This window comes from Rhagoletis pomonella, unplaced genomic scaffold (assembly GCF_013731165.1).
Source record: "Rhagoletis pomonella isolate Grant_MI unplaced genomic scaffold, Rhpom_1.0 Rhpom_scaffold_00006, whole genome shotgun sequence".
In the NCBI taxonomy this organism is placed as follows: Eukaryota; Metazoa; Arthropoda; class Insecta; order Diptera; family Tephritidae; genus Rhagoletis; species Rhagoletis pomonella.
In genome coordinates this window covers 31360365-31366225 of record NW_023458560.1, presented here as the reverse complement: position 1 = coordinate 31366225, position 5861 = coordinate 31360365, and the positions used below count along the sequence as shown (strand labels likewise).

Here is a 5861-nt window from a genome sequence, read left to right as displayed (position 1 = left end):
TGTGATGGCCACGTAATTAGGCACACTATTTCTTTACAAGTTTTGAACATTTTTTTTTTTTAATTTTTTAAACAAATATATTTTGTAGCAGAACGAAAACCATACGAAGTTTGAAATTTTGATGACCACTTTTTTAAACTTGTCGAATTTTTATAAATCTTGTACAAGGTTTGAGTTATATAGTTTTTGCTGAGGTATAACCTATGTATATTTCTGTAAGAAAAAATAAATAAATTAAAAACAAATGGTCAAAACTTCTAAAGAAGTGGTGTCCTTTATTAGGTGGCCGCCACTGCGTATAGGAATACATATGTACATATGTATGTAACATGATAAGTATTTCTTTAAAAGGTTTCAAATTAAGTCTCTGACTTGAAGTCGCATAATCTTTCGTACAGCTTGTATTTGATACTCTCTTACGAGTATTACTTAAAAAAATGCATTTTACAAAACTACTGCTCAAAAACCTATTCAAACATTTTTATTTTAACTTCTCTGCATTCAGTTTAAATAATTTATACTAGCTTTTAGTTCAACTTTCCGTATTACAAAAATGTTTCAATATTTTGAAGCTTTCGTTCATAAATAATAGCCTTTGAGCAAAAACTTCAGCACATTATTATTTAAAAATTTATAACGATAAAAATTCAACTATTTTATGAAAAAAAAACAAGTAATTTTTAAGCAAAAAACAAAACCGGCTTCAATTCTCATATAAACATTTAAGATTATCGTTAATTTCTTCATGATCCAATGATCGGATTTAAACCAAATTAGTATGGGACCACCTGTGAGGTAACACCTTATATATAGAAATCGGTTAACGTGGTCCACATACAAAAAAAAATAGAAAATAAAAATATTCCGACAAATTGATAACCTTATCCTTTATGTGAAGTCGGTTAAAAACAAAACAGTGCAAGGCATAATAAACTATTTATAAACGTAACAAGGTATTATGCAAAAGGCCTTATTTTAATATGTAGTACGTACTTGTTCTTTTTTGAAATGACTTTTTTTGACACATTGTGATTTAAATTAATTTTTAATTAAGATAATGAAATAAAAAAACAATAAAAATAAAAGCAAATATTGCAATAATGTTTCAAAAAATATTTTATCATGTCACAATAATATTGTTAGATTTACACAGATTAGACAAAATTAAGAAGAGTGTACAAGTACTCAAACTTGAACATTACGTACACATACCAACCATAGATGCATATGTATATACATATGTATGTATACAGTGGCGGCCACTTGTATAGCGGCCACTTCTGATCCTCAGTATTGAGAGTTTTCCTTGTGTTTATTTAATATTTAATAATTTTTTATAAAAGTTATAAGGTATTCTATAACAAAAACCATGTAAATGCGATTTTCAAACTTTAAACAAAACTTATAATAATTCAACCAAATTTTAAACTTTAAAAAATGTAGTAGGCAATGAAGTGCAAATTTCAAGGGCATATAAAGTACCCTTGATTTTTGATATTTTTTGCCGAGGTTGTTGCGCGTTTTCTGCCATGCAACGTATGTACAAAATCTATTTTTTCATATGAAATTTTTGGAAATTTTGATGAAAATTTGTTGAATTATAAATTTTGTATAAATTTTGAATTTGGATTATTAAATAAACAAAAGGAAATCTGTCAATACTTGATATTGAGTCGAGGGCGCTTGTCAATTTGCTGGCACTGTATACATATGTATATTTATTAATAAATACTTCACGGTCACATGTATAGCCAGCAATATGACAATAGCGTAAACATTTCCACCAACCAGCTCTACTAAAAAGCAAAGCTTGCAGAAATAGCTGAATTTTCCACCTTTTTTAAGCTAAATTACAGGCAGTAAATACCAAGATTAATAAGGAAATCATTGCTTAATAAAAAATTTTTATAAAGAAATTCGTACAAAAAAGACGAATGTGTTCTTATTTATATTTATTAAATGCTTTCAATTCTACCGAAATGATTTAGAAGAATGCTTACGAAAATTTGACAACAATATGCAATGGCAAAATAAATACAATAAAAAAATAAAATATTAGCGATATAAACAAATTACATTTATATGTGTGCAAACAATTTGGAAAAAAAACACTTGTATTGTGTGTAATTCAGAAAAAAATTAATAAAAAAAAACTTTACATAAAGTTCTATGTGTTTTCTCTTTTTAAGCTGGATAGTTTGAAAAAGCAATTAACCCAAATGGACAATTTTTCGCCAACTCTGAACGACAATTAAATATTTTCGAGAACGTTCGTGCCAGAAGCATACTCAGAGATTTGGCATTGCTTACCGCGGTATAACCGCTATTTAGAAAAAAAAAACTCATTTTCTATGCTACTTCGGCCAGCGATCGTGCGCAGGGCTCAACGAGAATCTGCTTTTACTTGTACCCCACTGGCCGCGAAATTATGACCGAAGCCGAGCTGGACAACTTGATTTTTTTTTTTAAGGTTATGAGTTTTATAGATTCAGAAGCCCATGAAGTAATATTTATTTCTGGTGGAGGAATAGTTCCTGTTTTGGTAGTCCTGCATAATGAAAGTAATTCAAGAATAGGTACATAAATTGTTGACTATCTAAATAAAAACATTTAGAATTTAAAAACTTTTATATTAGCTCTGTTCCAATACTTTTCGTGTAAAATCCTGTAAAAATGTCAAACAGCAAAATTACTCTCGGAAGTGAGAGTAAAAATTAGTAACAACCAAAAAGTACGGGAACACAAAACACATTTTTCCTGTAAGAATTCAAACAGTTTTCTTTCAAACTAAAAAAGAAACCGAACAAGTGGAAGGCAATAAATTAAAAGTTGATTGCTAGCCAAGAACTTTAATATTTTTCACTTTCAACTTAACAATATACAATTTTTGTTTACTTTTGAGTAGCAGCTGATCGCTTGACACTTCATGATTTTATATGATTTTGGAGTACGGGAACGTTTGTCCTGTAACTTGCTGCTAGTTCGTGTAAAAACCTGTGAGTTCACGGAATACTGAATCAGAACTATTTCATCAATGATTACATGTACATTTTGCCGATATATGTACACGCATAATACAATTTAAGGCCGCCTCACTTATGCATGTGAAACTAATCATCGGTTTTGATTAAGTGGCTAGATACTGTATATATGTATGTAAGTAATTTTAACTAAACTCATATGGTGCTCTTGACACAATGGAACCAAATGCAGTCGTGGCCGAGCGGTTAAGGCGTCTGACTAGAAATCAGATTCCCTCTGGGAGCGTAGGTTCGAATCCTACCGACTGCGCAGAAAGCTTAAACGGCGATTAATTATTTTTTTGTGAACTTTTATTTTTTCCCCCTAATTTTGATTTTGTATATTTTCTATTTAAAAAACTTTCATGCAAAGCTGCACAGCTATATAAAATTTATAAACAAAAAAAAAAAATAAAAAAAATCGTTTCGTTGATTATCAAAAAATATTGCGTTTCGTTAATTTTTGAAACAAAAAAAGAGGTAATAATTTTCTTTCAATACACTTACATACTTCTCATATAAATATGTAAACAATTTTCGGTATATGTATCTATAAACATTCGGACTCATTTTAGAGCCAGAAACGTCTCAGAATTCTGAGTTGTGAATTATGAGCTCAAAAAAGAGTCAGAAAAGTGCACACACTCAGAAAAAAGTCAGCCAAATATATTTCTACCAACACGTGATTTGGTAACTATAACCAAATAATGTGACTATAACTAAATCATGTGTTGAGAAAAACATATTTAGTTGACGTAACTAAACTCTTTTCTCAGTGCACTTGCCTTCTTAGAAGGCACGCCAATATGAGTCCAGGTTAGGAGTCATATTAGAGTCTTAAATATGACGCTTTCTGGTTCTTAAAACCAAATATTCTTTATAATTCTGATTATTAATAAACTTTTACTTCTACGTAAACTTTGGTTCAACTCAGAGTCCGAAATGAGTCAGTCTGGTTGACTGGTCTCAGAATCAAATTTATGACAAAAGGAAGGCTCATTTTATACTCATAAATTCTGAGCACTCAGAAAATTGTTTAAAGGGATACATATAACGTGATAAGCAACAAAACAAATTTTTTTTTAATTTGTTTTCTGATGAAATGTTTTTGATTTGTGTTTTTGGTTTGTTTTGATAATCACCGAACGAAATTTTTTTGGTTGAGCACAACGTTCAAAACAAAACCGAAATTTCTTTTCGTTTATTGATAAAAATAACGTTATTATGCAGCCCCTCTTGAAACTTGTGCTAAAATTAAATGGGCTATAAAAATGCATACTTAAATTAAAAAAAAAAAATTATCAATAAAAAGTTTGAAATTTTGGTAAACATGTGTTGAATTTTTATAATTTTTTCTCAAAGTTTGAAACTTCGATTGATATGGTTTTTCAGGTAATGAGCTATACTTTCATAAAGAATTAATCAAAATCAAACAAACAAAGGAAATTGACCATTAAGCAACAATCGAGAAGGAAAAATATTCTTGACTGCTGAAAATATCGCAAACCCATTATTTTGTTGACAACTGTAAGTGATATAAATATCAACGGGTTATGCGTAAGCATACGCTACAAATAATATATTATTCTAAATTTAGTAACTTAAGTTACTTAGCTGCAATTTTTTAATGACAATAAAAAATGCATTGTTGTCAAACAAGTACGTATTTTCAACTTTGGTACTGAACTTTGTTGTTGTTTGTAGCCCTTTTACTTTTATAACGCATTGAGCAGCCCTCAGCAAACAGCAGTCGTGGCCGAGCGGTTAAGGCGTCTGACTAGAAATCAGATTCCCTCTGGGAGCGTAGGTTCGAATCCTACCGACTGCGAAGGAGTAACGTTTTTTGCCAAATTTAAAATTGATTTAATTTTTTTTAAATACTTCCAACTTAAGCTCGTCGATTTGAATGTATGTCTATGTTTATTTATAGTTTTTTTTTTTTTAATAGTAAATCACGAAGCTGTGTCACATATCTACTTTTTAAATGGCAAAGAAACAGCTGGCAGCATAATGCGATGGGCGACGCCTGCCGGTAAAAATCGATTTCTATTTGTTGTGATATAACTATAAAGGGCTGAACACAAGCAAGGCGGCTGTAGGGAAACAAACCGACAGCTGACATTTATGTGAACGTAAATTTAAACATAAAGAACGGAAATTTAAAGTAAAATTTACATTCCTGGCTAAATTATGTACAATTATATAGCTAAAATCAATACATACTTCCTGCTGTCGCTGCTTAACAGCGAGCAGCCTTTGTTCTCGCCTCATTTGTATTCAGAGGAGCAAGCGAAATACTTATATATAACAGCGCCATCTAGCCGTCAACTGTTGAAACAAAAAAGTCAACAGATGTTTATTTTGCAGTTTAGAGGCTCGATTGTTTAAAACAGTGATACCCAAAGTGATCCAGGTGGACCCCCAGTGTTTCACGGTAGACTCGAGGGAGGTCTACGTTGGCGTGAAAAAATATGGGGGTCCACGAAAATGTATCTGGTTTCGATGGTATAAAACTGAGTGGGGCTAGGCGGAAATTGCTGGCGGCAGAGATTTGAGCACTTGTGTATTTTCAATGCTACAGGATAGTAGGTAACCATTACCTTTGTTGAAGAGATTCTATAATGTTGAGTTCCCTGAGGCTGAATGCTGGCTTAATTCCAGCACTGAGCCCGTACTCACTCATTGTCGAATCTTCACTGATGGCTCCAAAATTTACTCTGAGCTCTTTCTCGAAGTTAATGGGGATAAGCTTCACTTTTCTCTCGGGGAATATGCCTCAGTCTTCCAGGCTGAGGTAAATGGAATCCTCAAAGCCATGGACTACGTGGGGGAAACTGGGTG

The 5861-nt window shown here is 31.6% G+C and overlaps 2 non-coding genes across 2 annotated transcripts; both read left to right on the top strand.

The window, feature by feature from the left end:
• The first annotated feature begins 3209 nt into the window (after positions 1-3209).
• Positions 3210-3291, top strand: Trnas-aga. The gene has a single exon. It is a non-coding gene; the product is annotated as a tRNA-Ser (tRNA).
• Positions 3292-4766: 1475 nt separating this feature from the next.
• Trnas-aga lies at positions 4767-4848 on the top strand. Its single transcript has one exon. It is a non-coding gene; the product is annotated as a tRNA-Ser (tRNA).
• Positions 4849-5861: the final 1013 nt, after the last annotated feature.